The sequence below is a fragment of the Pimephales promelas genome, chromosome 22, assembly GCF_988280905.1.
Source record: "Pimephales promelas chromosome 22, fPimPro1.hap1.1, whole genome shotgun sequence".
NCBI lineage: Eukaryota > Metazoa > Chordata > Actinopteri > Cypriniformes > Leuciscidae > Pimephales > Pimephales promelas.
Genome location: NC_142790.1, coordinates 1291692 through 1307288, shown reverse-complemented (window position 1 = coordinate 1307288; position 15597 = coordinate 1291692). Strand labels below are relative to the sequence as shown.

Sequence of the window (15597 nt, the reverse complement as noted above, 5' to 3'; positions counted from 1 at the left end):
ATTGATGAGCAGTGACAGATCAGTGAGACTCAGATGAACGCACTGAATTATCATGACTGAAGTGAACACAAATCTGTGTAGCCAACTCAATTACTAATTATTATTTTTACTAACCCCCCAAACTATAATTTTCATCCCTTTTGGGAGGGTCCAAATGTTTTCAGATTCTTTGAGCAACATGACATCATGACTTTTGCGTAAACATACACGCCACTTTCGAGTCAGGTGGCGTGTCAGCTCTACGCATTTTGAGCTATCTGCGTGTATCTGCGTGTATGCCTACGCCATTAACGTCCGCGTCATTCCGCGTGTCTGTACACGCAGTCAAATCTCCAGTCATAAATGCCATTAACCCCAGTGACGGTTAAGTTTAGGGATGGGGTTGAGGTAAGTCACATCTTTTTTTTACCTAGGAGGATGGTAAGGGAACAGTCATAAATGCCATTAACCCCAGTGACAGTTAGGTTTAGGGACGGGGTTGATGTAAGTCATATATTTATATAACGTTAAGTCAACGGCGTTTATAAACACGCTGAAAGGCGTGCGTCTTTATACCATGGTCTGGGTGAATACTCGATTCTGATTGGCTGCAGGGTGTCCGTTAAAAGGTGATAGAGGACACCTAGTAAAGTAGTTCTGGTGAAACTGCCTGTTTACTATTCGAAATGAATAAATAAATGCGCTGCCTACAACAGCTGTGAGTAACCATAGCAACAGGCAGTCAAACGCTCTATCAAAACAAACATCTAACGTTAGATTCTATAGCCTAATACAACAATGAGCGACTTCGTTATTTCTTTTAACATTTATGGAGAATATGGCAACTTTGACGACTGGTATGCTGTAGGTGGACTCTCCGATGCTGGACTGGAGAGCCGTCAAATAATGTCGGTGACAGGCCATCGATGCGAGAGCAGTCTGCGGGCGGCTCCGTCTGTCCGTGAGAGACGAAGCTGGAGCAACGTAGCACTAGCTACTGTCTGCATCAAGTGCCCATCATGGGCAGCAGTACGTTACCCAGCTTTTGTGGATCCTTCTGACTGGCCGACTTTTTCAAATTGCACTATAAATGGAAACGTTGAAATTAATTGTAAATAAAAAAGCTAGAATGTAGCTAGGCAAATGACCCTCTCTTTGATCTGATTAATTTATTGCCATATATAAGCGCAAATCGCTGGTGCTCAGAACTAATTGTTTGTTTTTTGTTTTTTTTTGTGTTTTTCTGATTTTTGTTTGATTAATTGTTTTATGTGTAATAAAAAATAACTATGCCTACCTGTGTTTCATGAAAAAAAAAATGCATTTTTGAACCTAAGGGTTCTACAAGCTGAGCGGACTATAAATATCTCCGGTTGCTAAATAAACCGTCAGGCAAGTTATTATTTGTAAAAACTAGATTTAGCCTAATTAAAATATAAACTAATGTTTTAAAAATGTTTTATTTGGCAAGTGACCATGGTATAAGCGGGTTATAATGCCCTCCGAGGTGTCCATTGTTAGGTTTTAATGGACTTCGTCCTCCGCTGCACGTCGGCCGGTTCACGCCTCGCCGTCGTCCATTAAAACCTGACAATAGACACCTCGTCGGGCATTAAACCTTACTGATAGCACGCCAAAAAATGGAAATACGAATTGGCGTGTCATACACACGCTACTTCATGAGATCAGTCTGCTTTGAGAAATGAAGTGATGTGCAGCATGAGTAAAATAGTGCTTTTGACATTGGGTTAATGTAAACCTGTTGTAGGAGAGCTGCAAAATAAAAACAGCCTAGTAGGCACTTTAAAAAAACTAATGGAAATGTTGATAGTGCACAAATCATTTTTTGATGCTTATTCAAACCTACCTACCTAGATCACTCACATCAGCTAGAAACACCAAGGGTTCACTCTAAGCATGGAGAGTCTGCTTTTAGCTATTATGCCAACAGCCGCCACTGGAACCAGCTTCCAGAAGAGATCAGGTGAGCTCTTACAGTAGTCACATTTAAATTCAGGCTCAAAACACATCTGTTTAGCTGTGCATTTTGCCACTGTTCGTCCGACTGTTACTGCGTACTACGTTTTATTTTTGATTCTAAATTGTTTTAATTATTTACTGTATTTTGTTTTTATAATAATTTTTATTTTTCATGTTTTATTCTAAACTGTTCTAATTATTCTGATTACTTTTGATTATTTATTTTTTTCTATGTAAAGCACTTTGAATTGCCATTGTGTATGAAATATGCTATATAAATAAACTTGCCTTACCTACCTACCAGTATTAACTTTCACATGCAGTTACACATTAACCTACCTACCTACCTACCAGTATTAAATAAAAAAAATTATCAAACAACCCCACATGTTGTTTGAGAGGGTTTCAAGAAAGATCCTCCACACTCCTCCAAAAACAAACTCCAGCATATTCAGGTGTCAGACACGACTGGATCTTCAAACGGCACAGGGTTCTGTGGTCAGATGAGACTAAACAAAAAGAGCTTTTTGGCAGTAAGCACACTAGATAGTTATTGGACATGAGGATAAAAAGTACCATGTGTACAATTTAATAAACCATTGGATCTTTAATGTTGGGGACCTATTTTTCAGCAGGAGGTCCTGGACTTCTTATTCAGACACATGGCATTGTGGATTCTATTAAACATCAACAGATAAAAAATCAAAACCTAACACCTTCTGCTAGAAATCTTATTATGGGCCATGGTTGGATCTGCCATCTGGACAACGATCCAAGACAAACATCAAAATCAACACAAAAATTTGTTAGGGAGCACAAAATGAAGCTTCTGCCATGACCGTCCCAGAACCCTATAGAAAATGAGTGGTCCGAACTGAAGAGAAGCACAAACATGGATCTGGGAATCTGAAGGATCTGGAGAGTCTGTATGGAGGAATGGTCTCTGATCTCAGGTCAGGTGTTGTGCAAACACATCAGGCATTATAACAGAAAACTCAGAGCAGTTATCTTGGCAAAAAGAGATTGCAAAAAGGTATTTAATAAAAGGGTATGAGCAATTGTGGCCAACGTGTTTTGGAGAAAAACATTTATTTTATAATGTGATCCCACGTTACACATTAACAAACATACCTAGCAACCAGTATTAACTTTCACATAGTTACACATAAACCAACCTACCAGTATTAACTTTCACATACAGTTACACATTAACCAACCTACCAGTATTAACTTTCACATGCAGTTACACATTAACCAACCTACCAGTATTAACTTTCACATGCAGTTACACATTAACCAACCTACTTACCTACCAGTATTAACTTTCACATACAGTTACACATTAACCTACCTACCAGTATTAACTTTCACATGCAGTTACACATTAACCAACCTACCTACCTACAAGTATTAACTTTCACATACAGTTACACATTAACCAACCTACCAGTATTAACTTTCACATGCAGTTACACATTAACCAACCTACCTACCTACAAGTATTAACTTTCACATACAGTTACACATTAACCAACCTACCTACCTACCAGTATTAACTTTCACATACAGTTACACATTAACCAACCTACCAGTATTAACTTTCACATGCAGTTACACATTAACCAACCTACCTACCTACAAGTATTAACTTTCACATGCAGTTACACATTAACCTACCTACCTACCTACAAGAATTAACTTTCACATACAGTTACACATTAACCAACCTACCAGTATTAACTTTCACATGCAGTTACACATTAACCAACCTACCTACCTACAAGTATTAACTTTCACATGCAGTTACACATTAACCTACCTACCTACCTACCTACCTACAAGTATTAACTTTCACATACAGTTACACATTAACCAACCTACCTACCTACAAGTATTAACTTTCACATACAGTTACACATTAACCTACCTACCTACCAGTATTAACTTTCACATACAGTTACACATTTACCTACCTACCAGTATTAACTTTCACATACAGTTACACATTAACCTACCTACCTACCAGTATTAACTTTCACATACAGTTACACATTAACCTACCTACCAGTATAGGTTCACATGCAGTTACACATTAACCTACCTACCTACCAGTATTAACTTGCACATGCAGTTACACATTAACCTACCTACCTACCTACAAGTATTAACTTTCACATACAGTTACACATTAACCAACCTACCTACCTACCAGTATTAACTTTCACATACAGTTACACATTAACCAACCTACCAGTATTAACTTTCACATGCAGTTACACATTAACCAACCTACCAGTATTAACTTTCACATGCAGTTACACATTAACCTACCTACCTACCTACAAGTATTAACTTTCACATACAGTTACACATTAACCAACCTACCAGTATTAACTTTCACATGCAGTTACACATTAACCAACCTACCTACCTACAAGTATTAACTTTCACATGCAGTTACACATTAACCTACCTACCTACCTACAAGTATTAACTTTCACATACAGTTACACATTAACCAACCTACCTACCTACAAGTATTAACTTTCACATACAGTTACACATTAACCTACCTACCTACCAGTATTAACTTTCACATACAGTTACACATTTACCTACCTACCAGTATTAACTTTCACATACAGTTACACATTAACCTACCTACCTACCAGTATTAACTTTCACATACAGTTACACATTAACCTACCTACCAGTATAGGTTCACATGCAGTTACACATTAACCTACCTACCTACCAGTATTAACTTTCACATACAGTTACACATTAACCTACATACCTACCTACAAGTATTAACTTTCACATGCAGTTACACATTAACCTACCTACCTACCTACCTACCTACAAGTATTAACTTTCACATACAGTTACACATTAACCTACATACCTACCTACAAGTATTAACTTTCACATGCAGTTACACATTAACCTACCTACCTACCTACCTACAAGTATTAACTTTCACATACAGTTACACATTAACCAACCTACCTACCTACAAGTATTAACTTTCACATACAGTTACACATTAACCTACCTACCTACCAGTATTAACTTTCACATACAGTTACACATTTACCTACCTACCAGTATTAACTTTCACATACAGTTACACATTAACCTACCTACCTACCAGTATTAACTTTCACATACAGTTACACATTAACCTACCTACCAGTATAGGTTCACATGCAGTTACACATTAACCTACCTACCTACAAGTATTAACTTTCACATGCAGTTACACATTAACCTACATACCTACCTACAAGTATTAACTTTCACATGCAGTTACACATTAACCTACCTACCTACCTACCTACCTACAAGTATTAACTTTCACATACAGTTACACATTAACCTACCTACCTACCTACCTACCTACAAGTATTAACTTTCACATGCAGTTACACATTAACCTACATACCTACCTACAAGTATTAACTTTCACATAGTTACACAAACCAACCTATCAGTATTAACTTTCACATAGTTACACAAACCAACCTATCAGTATTAACTTTCACATAGTTACACATTAACCTACCTACCAGTATTAACTTTCACATACAGTTACACATTAACTTTCCCATAAAGTTACTCATTAACTTTCACATGCAGTTACACATTAACTTTCACATACAGTTACTCATTATCGTTCGCATGCTGTTACTCGTCATTTCACATGCAGGTACTCATCATTTTTCACAGGCAGGTACTCGTAAACTTTCACATGAAGCTACTCGTAAACTTTCGCTTGCAATTACTCAACAACTTTCTCACGCAGTTACATATCGATTTTCACTGCAGTTACACATTAGCTTTCACATGCAGTTACACATCAACTTTCACAAGCAGTTACTCGTCGCCTTTCGCATGCCCGTTACTCATTAACTTCGCTTGCAAGTTACTCATTAACTTCAGTGCAGTTACTTATCATTTCACATGCAGCTACTCATAAACTTCGCTTACAAATTACTCATCAACTTTCAGATGCAGTTCCACATAAACTTTCTCTGCAGTTACACATAGACTTTCACATGCAGTTACCGGTTAACTTCGCTTGCAGTTACTCATTATCTTTCACATGCTTGCTACTCGTCTTTCACATGCAAGTACTCATATCTTTCACATGCAGCTACTCGTTACCTTTCGCATGCAGCTACTGGACATTTTCCGATGCAGTTACATATCGATTTTCACTGCAGTTACACATTAGCTTTCGCATGCAGTTACACATTAACTTTCACTGCAGTTACTCGTTGCCTTTCGCATGCAGCTACTCATTAACTTCGCTTGCAAGTTACTCATTAACTTCACGTACAGCTACTCACCATTTCACTGCAGTTACACGTTAACTTCGCTTGCAAGTTACTCATACTTTCACCTCAAGTTACTCGTACTTTCACCTGCAGTTACACATTAATTATCACACGCAGTTACACATATGACTTTCGCAAGCATTTACTCAATAACTTTCACCACAGTTACACATTAACTTCCACTTGCAGCTACTCATAAACTTCATCTGCAGATACTCATCACAGTAACATGCACTTTACTCACCGACTTTCACCTGTAGTTACACATAGACTTTCACTGCAGTTACACATCAACTTCCACAGCAGTTACTAAATAACTTTCACATGCAGTTACACATTAACTTTCACATGCAGTTACTCATTAACTTTCACATGCAGTTACACATTAACTCTCACATACAGTTACTCATTAACTCTCACATGCAGTTACACATTAACTCACATGCAGTTACACATTAACTCACATGTAGATACACATTAACTTTCACATGCAGTTACACGGTAACACTTTACAATAAGGTTCGTTAGTTAACATTAGTTAACTACATTAGTTAATATGAACTAATAATGAATAGCACATATACAGCATTTGTTAATCTTTGTTAATGCTATTTTCAACATTTACTAATACTTGATTAAAATCTTGTTAACATTAGTTAATGCACCGTGAACTAACATGAACAAACAATGAACAGCTGTGTTTTCATGAACTAACATTAACAAAGATGAACAAATGCAGTAACAAATGTATTGCTCATGGTTAGTGCATGTTAGTAAATACATTAACTAATGAACCTTATTGTAAAGTGTTACCAGTTACACATTGTCGGTTAAAAACAAGAAAGTGGCTAGTAAACACGTCGAGTGGCTGGTCGATTTAGAAATCCACAGTGGCCGCCGGTGGACAAAAGAGTTGATTTCCATCCCTGCTTGGTAATGTCAAGGTGTCATAACAAAGACATCTCAAACAATGTCATATTTGCATTAAAACTTTCATAACTGAGCAAAAGACACTTAATGACAGTTGTCACAAACATGCATAAACCTTCCTTCATATTCATAACATACGTCATGTTAGTCTTATGCATACCCCTTCAAGTAACGTGTTACCAAAGAATGAATCTCAGACAGTTCATAAGAGAAACGTGTGCAGGATTCCGTGTTGCAAGAATGCTGTCTTGACGAAGCCTAACTTGCTTCATAAATGTAATATATTTTTTAATATTTAATTTATCAGTCAGAGCAGGAATCAAGGCTACATTCGAATAAACAAAGCCAGCGGAGCGATTATCTCTGTCCATCTTGAGGAATGAAAACGGTTGAACCAAAGAACGTATATTGACAAGAAGTGAACGCTCCATTGCAACACAAGTATTTTGCAGTATTATCTTATATTAATGACCGTTAAAACAAAACTATGTAAACAAAAAAAACACAGCCACTGTTCAAAGTGGCAATTAAAGTTATAGGATAACAGACAGCGCATCAATGATCATCATGTTTGTAGCATGATCCAGGGGATTAAAACGTACAAAATATATTTCAGGCCTAATGGAGTTGGTAACTAATATAAGTAGTAAATGTGTAAAGTTGCATACAACGGAAATACCATAGACTGTAAAAAAAATGGACAAAGCGTCTGTGACGTCACTAATAGACTTTCTGAAGAACAGGTTTGAGGCTGTTTATGGGGGGTATGGGCGGCGCCATATTAGAAAATCTTGAGAAATACAAAATACAAATGTTCAGAAATACAAATGTTTCAGAAAGGATACAGAGATGCGTCGTGTCAGATCATGGCCAAGACGTCCAATTCCACTCGGCGCAGCCCGTTATCAGCTGTCAATCAAAGTTAACCTCCCTTATTTTTCATACATTTTATATCCAAATACGATCTAAACTAACGAGTCAGAAAAAAATTCACTCACCTCACAGTTGTCAGGCACTCAGAACCTATCGAAAAATACAATAAAAGTCAAACTGTAAACATATGAATTGATGCTGTGAAAACGGACATTTTAATGTGAGGTCTATGGATATTCACCCCCTTTTGGGACCGACCTCTAGCGGATTTTCGATGTATTGCAGTTTTTCCCACTTCCGGGTAGGGTTCATTTTTCAGATTAGAATTTTGCCGCTTGGGAAACATTAGAAGAAAAAACTACCTCAAAAAACTGTTATCTATGCAGTTGTCCAGTAACTCCAGTTGGAATTTTCACCCCAAAATGGCGGCCGCGCTCCTGAAGCGCCACCTAGAGTTTTGCTTCTTGTTCTTCTATACTCTTTGGTTGAACTCTGACCAATAAGAGGATCGTTTTATACACGTGGCTTGCATAAACACATTTTGGTACGCTTTGAAATGTTGCCTTGTGAAAGCAAACCGAACGAGTAAAAAATTTAATCCGTGCTTCAGAACAAAGAAAATGACCTACAGGTATGAAAATGCAGCCCTACACTGCAACCTATGGCATGAGTTGGGCTTTGCTAATCAAGTTTTCTGATAATCAAGTCATTTTGTGTGAAAAGACAATGGTCATGAAAACAGTGGACTTCCTTTTGGAAAAAAATACTTTGGGCATTTGGTTGGAGAGACGGTGCTCACAGAAGGCACATGCAAACTTTCTTTCTCATTTTGGCTTTCATGGGCTCTATAATAACATTTTCTACCTCATGAATTTCGCTGAATATGAAATGAATATCTTCATAAATGGATATTAAAGGCTTTAGCTGTGCTTTGCCGCTGGAGTATAATAGAAACCCACATTTTGTTTAAGCCGAACAATAACTCCTGGCAAATAAACCATCGAGGTATAAAACGGTTAACGGTAAAGCGGTAAACGTGCGTGGGAGAGATCAGACCTTGCCTATATCAGAGCAACTCAAAATTTCGACCCAAAAAAAACGACAGTGGTACCCCTGTGGTTTTTTTTTTGGTGTGAAAGAATAAGTTTCTCCAATCTTCTTGAAACTCTGGATTCTGATAGAGGGCCATGGGACTTAGACCTGAGAGCAAAAATGGAGGCTCTAGACCCTTCCACGCTGAGATATTGAGATCCCACGTAGCATTTATGCCATTATAAATATCTCAATATTTCAGCTCTGGAAGGGTCTAGAGCCTCCATTTTTGCACTCAGGTCTAAGTCTCATGGACCTCTCTCAGAATCCAGAGTTTCAAGAAGATCAGAGAAACTCAAAATTTCGACTCCAAAAAAAAAAAACGACAGTGGTACCCCTGTCATTTTTTTTTCGGTGCGAAAAAATAAGTTTCTCCAATCTTCTTGAAACTCTGGATTCTGATAGAGGGCCATGAGACTTAGACCTGAGTGCGAAAATGGAGGCTCTAGACCCTTCCAGAGCTGAGATATTGAGATCCCACGTAGCATTTATGCCATTGGGTTCGTGGACGGTGGAATTATGGGACGGCGCTTGGTGCTACGGACTCAGAGGCCCTAGCTGAGTGCAGTAAAATAGTTTTTATCATGACAGGAACTTTAATTAAAATGTCCCAAGAAAAAAACCACTACCAAAATCCCCATTCAATAGATTGCCGGTGGGACCGCGTCCAATTGCAGCATATTGAATGAACTGCGGAAAAACTTTAAAAAATGCAGTGGGTTATTGGACAAATAGTGGGTTTGTGGGACGGGGGCATGGCCCGGGAGTGGTAACGGGACGTTTGGTAAATATAGTGGGTTATTGGACAAATAGTGGGTTCGTGGGGACCAGTCAGTGGGTGGGGGGCCGGTCGCCCTGACGAAGCGGTGGTCGGTTGGAGACCTCCAATGATTCCACACTCATTCACGGCATCATCAAGCTATGCCTTTGTTTAGAATAAGCGACTTCTAGTGGCGAAACTTACATACTGTGCCTTTAATACAGAATCAAGAATTAACACCAACCTCTTTGTTCTTCAGTATGTTTCATTCTGCAGTGTTCTGGATCTCATGTTCTCAGTGTCCTTCAATAAACTCTGTGTTTGTGTTGGCTCTTCCTGATGGTTTGATGCTCGTCTTCACTTGTAGCTGAGGGGAATATTCCGTTTATTGGTGAACTGCAGTGGGAGGAGCTTCACTGAAGGAGGACTTTCACTGGAGGAGGAGGAGCATCACTGAAGGAGGAGATCTGGCAAAATCAATAAGAAAACACATACTGAGTTTGTTTTTATACTAATTTACACATTTTAAATGTTTATGCCCACCTTTTCTATCTAGTAAAGTAGGGCTGGGCGATAAAACGATAACGATAATTATCGCGATATAATTTTCCTCGATAAAACGATATCAAGGATATGGTCGATAAATGTTCGATAATATTTATGCGTCAAAAAAGCGGAACGAAACTCATTTAAACCGCGCGGAGCATTTATCCGCTCGGCTCAAAGTCCAAACGGCAGTGCATTGAGCGGAGCGCGAGCTCACGCAGACGCGCCTCTGATCGTTTTGCTCTCGAGATCCAGTGAGAAGCACTTGAGTTCAGCGAAGAACACAAATGTCAAGTTTAAACCAGTTTAAAGGCAGATGAAACAACGCTGACAAAAAGGAGAAACACTGCGTGCAACGATACAGTCAGAATCTGAATTGATACTGAATCCATTTAGCCTACCATGGATTTACTGTAAGGATTATCTGTCAGGCTATTGTTTTTCATTCAAAAAATACAGAAAAAGTTATGCCATGATAGTGAGGAGCTAAGTTATATGCTATACCTGGTTTTATCGGTGGTTATCATGATCTAAATGCATGATACTGAATGACCAATGGTTAATTTGAATGCAACTCAAACAGTCAGAATATTACTTTTTACCAAATAAAAATGTGGTTGTTACATAAGAAAAAAAAAACAGATACTGTTTTTGTTACTGAACATAAATTTAAAGAGTAGTTTAAAAACACAATTAACACTCTGGTTTATACAACTTTGTTGCAAAAATCTGCCTTTAAACTTGAAAAAAAAAAATATTTGACATATATCGTGATAATTATCGATATCGACTGATATTAAAAAAATTATCGTGATAATTTTTTTTGGCCATATCGCCCAGCCCTATAGTAAAGTAACTTTTAAGTTAATTAATCTCAAAGGTCTGATTTCACAGACAGGGATTGGATTAAGCCAGGAATAGGCCTTTGTTCAATTAGGGCATTTAAGTAACTTTTGGGCTAGGGGTGTAACGATACCCTCATGTTAGGATTCAATATACATCATAATAGTGAACTCCGAATATCGAATGATATTGCGATACTGCAAGACATATGGTAAAAGGTAAACAAAGAAATTACTGTTGATTAAAATGCTAAATTTGGTTATTACATTGGGAGTGGAAATGAAAAGGTTTGGACTTGGTGCTGGGAAACCAATGCACAGGACCACAGACACCGGAATAAAAAGAATTCATGATTCTGAAGCTGGAAATACAGAATTATATTTAGATGAATATGCTTGCAATTTTATTGGTAACATAGGACATTTGGCATTATCAGGACTGACAAATATCCCCTCATTGCTTTATTATACTCAACATAATACAGTATTTTAATGTAGTACCACCGACACTAAAACTCTATAAACGTGAATTTTTTTGCATACAGTAATTTTCATTTTGGGTGAACTACACTCAAAACCGATTGTTACTATCCGCGCAACGCCCTGAACAAGCACTAAATGTACACTATCTTGAATACCGCATTGGAGCGTATCCCATCATGCATTAGATGCGGGAACTCACATGCACTGAAATCACAAGATGATGAGGAAAACATTCCACTGTAAGTTAAATGAACTACATTTTACATGTAATTTGGTAGAAAAACACATTGTTAAAGTGTCATTATAATGTTGCAAAGATGAGTATGGTATGTGTATTTTGCACATTTGCATCACTTAATTAAAAGCACCATATTTTTTAATTATGCCTTTTGTTACATTGGGACTACTAACCAGACATTGTTGATTTTAAAATGCAAAGAATTGAAAATTTAAATAAAGCTCTGTAAACACTTGCATTTTTGTGTCACTATAAGTGTGTCCCATTGGGTAATCTAGTCATCACACCTACTTGAACACTTGGGCTAAATGCAGGAAATACCTACATCGTGCAAGTACACAAGTGCAAAGACCGCAAGTGTGGTCCTTTTTTCCTTTAAAAAACATTACTAATGTGCATCTTGAGACCAAACAATGGCACTGACATTTTGCTGCTAGAAACAGATTGTTACCGACTGTATACTGAAAGAATAAAAGTGGTCTAATGTTAAAATATTATTTCTCAAATGATACAGTAAAATTGCAGGAACATAAAGAATAATCAAACCCATCTTTATCAAACATTGTAATTCGCCGATATCAATAGTTCATTTTCTACAACTATGTTACACATCTAGAAAGGAGCAGATGTCGTTTCTGGTGCAACACATTTTATATTGGGGCTTTGCATGCAATCCTGCAAGACAGATTTAACAGTACACAGTCAATCATCAGTGGAGCATCTCAATTTGGTGTGTTATCTGCTCGTCTCTGCATTAACTGCTATATTGTGCGCATTCTCACATTCAGTATGACATTTAATAATTGCTCATTATAACATTCCCTGTTGCTCACTAACCTAAATTAACATTCACTTCAGTTTGCAAGTCAAACATGTGAACATACAGTATATCTCGCCCCATATCAAAAATAACAAATAACCCTTGTTAAACTTAATTTGAACCTATACATTTCCCTTTGTCTGTTAAACACTTTCCAAAGTACATACATTCTCTTTCTCAGCATGACTTGTTAACTCTAAATAACACATTACACTTAACGCTCTCTTATGTCACATTTCACGACTCTTTTATACCATTATCGAGCAAATCACTTCGTTTGAGTTTCCCTTAAAGGGTCATTCCACCTCTGGAAAGATTCATGTGTATTTAAAACGGGTAATTTATGTAGAAGAAATGTGGAATTATTTTTGAATTTAGAGCTTTCTAGACTGAGAAAAGACAGAAAATGTATTTTTGGCTTATGTGGATGAAAAACAACATCTCCCAGAATGCACTTGCTTCGCTGGAGGCCACGCCTATCGGTAAACGCACAGTAGGTAAACAACAAGTCTAGGCTAGTGAGTCTCCGTGATGCGTCTGCCTGAAAATGCGTTTCGAGATCGCCCAATATTCCCGGGATTCGGCTTTTGCGTTGTACAGTCGTCATTCACCATGTTTACTGTGGCGAGCGGGACGAGTGAGAGCTGTGTGGAGAACGACGCGAGGAGGAGCGGGAATTTTCTTAGCAATGTTAAAACCCACATCAACCGATCACTTGTTTAGCGTTCATGTAAACACTACATTCAGATTCAGCAATCAGAATGAATTCAGTTAGATTAAAACAAAAGCTGTAACTACAGAAAGCAAAAGCTGAATCCCGGACATCGATGGCCGGACATATCCGGGAAAAAGAGGATGGTAACACCTAAAGCTAGAACTCAGCTTTCTCCACAGGACAACAGCCTGCTAGCTTAGCTTCCAAAAAAGATATGTAATGCCAATCCTACATAATGCATCCGTCTGCGTATTCAGTACCTTCGTCCATATTTTCAAAACATTTCTGCGGTGAAATCAGACGCACTGGCACTGATCTGTGATAGGTCTGTTAGCACATTAGGTCCAACCCCCTATGGGTGGGTTTGAAAGGGTGAGATCTTGTGCTTGTAATTTTTCCAGAAATCCCCCTCTCTTATACTTCCTCCTACTATGACATAAAATGACGAATTTTGCGTCTTTGTAGGAGGAAGTAAAAAAAGGTCAATAGCAGATTTCTCTCGTCTCATGGGAAAATGAGAAAATGTTGCACGACCATTCAATAGTATAACTGGGTTTCTAACAATGGAAAGATTAATGCAAATGAGTGGAGTTGCCCTTTAACTCTAATGTCCACGCTGCATGCAACTTGCGCAAAATGGCGGACACCCGCGAACTCCATGTGTGTTACTGAACTCGCGTCACTTAAACTATTATTTTACCCATCAATATATCACACAACCTCTAAATAACAGTACTGTGCATACTGTCTTTCTATCTCCATTGCATAATACCAATTATCGTTTCACATACGAAGTTTCATTGCCGCGTTGTTTCTGATCACGCTCTATCCACGGGTGATTTCGTGCTCAAAACAATTTCGTGCTCAAAACTTACGTTACTTAACATAAATCCTAAATACTCAAATACTAAACATAACTGTTCGTGGACCCCTTTGACTTATAATAGACACAAGTAATCTTACCTGCAAAAAAGATATAACAGTAGCAACACAGTCAATCATCAGTGGAGCACCTCTGCTAGTTGCACGTGGCCGCCATTTTGTGTGTGCGGTCGGACACTTCCGGTTTCGCTTACCACAGGACTCATCTCTTCATCACACCGGAGAAAGACGAAAATTAGCTCCCTCTAGTGGTTTGGATAATATATACCCCGGTATAAGAGTACATATTCTTGCAGATCTCTATCAACGTCACCAACAGGAGTCCAAGACGCACTGCAAGCGCTTTCAGAAATTTCAATTTCACTTCTTTCGGAACAAAATTCATTTTTTCTCGGTTTAATGAAAACCAATAAGTTGTTATGGCAGAGGCGATTGCGTACAATAGGTCAACACGGGTATCTCTCCACTGGAGCGTGTTAACGCAGACGTGTTTCGGCGTGGATCGAGGCAAATTAATCCTTTTCACCTTGAAAATAATAAATGTTTTTTGCATTTTAAACAATAGACCATTTCTCAGTGATCGTCAATAAAACAAAATCCAATTTTTCTCAGTTTAATGAAAACCAATAAGTCGTTATGGTAAGTTAAGTTTCAGTTCCAGTGCAAGTTTCACGTTTGAGGGGGTTAAACCGTGACATCTACACATTTTCCAAAGTGGACCAACGTGATTAGTCTTGTCGGCTGGAGAAATGTTGTTTTGGCCACTTTGTTTGATATAATCACAACAATTTAACGTAAGCAAGAACGGGATTTGAACTCAGGTCTCCTTGATTAAAGCCCAACGCTTTATCAACTGAGTTCAAGGATTTATTGGATGGTTTTTATTGCAGGTTTGGTTTTATTTGTTGGAAAAATAAATATAAAAATATAATTTGACACAAGAGGGCAGTATAGCCCTATTTATGGTTTTGTTAAACCAACCGTGACATCTACGTTTTCCAAAGTGGACCAACCTGATTATTTCACGTCTTGTCGTGATACCGGGTTGGGCACTGAAGTTACAGGAGTCCCGTTGTCGAGTATTTTAAAAGGTCGAGTATTTAAAAGGTTATGGTTA

At 38.0% G+C, this 15597-nt stretch overlaps 1 long non-coding RNA gene across 2 annotated transcripts; it reads right to left on the bottom strand.

Moving 5' to 3' along the window:
- Nucleotides 1–3001: 3001 nt before the first annotated feature.
- Nucleotides 3002–14654, bottom strand: LOC120491823 (uncharacterized). Of its 2 annotated transcripts, none has more exons than XR_016149264.1 (7): nucleotides 14562–14654; nucleotides 10199–10421; nucleotides 8228–8252; nucleotides 8075–8138; nucleotides 5363–7228; nucleotides 3775–5300; nucleotides 3002–3310 (listed from the first exon to the last, which is right to left on the bottom strand). It is a non-coding gene; the product is annotated as an uncharacterized LOC120491823 (long non-coding RNA). The 2 variants fall into 2 exon arrangements; XR_016149265.1 differs by lacking the exon at nucleotides 3002–3310 and having other exon boundaries at nucleotides 3629–4064; nucleotides 4207–5300.
- Between the last annotated feature and the right edge of the window lie 943 nt (nucleotides 14655–15597).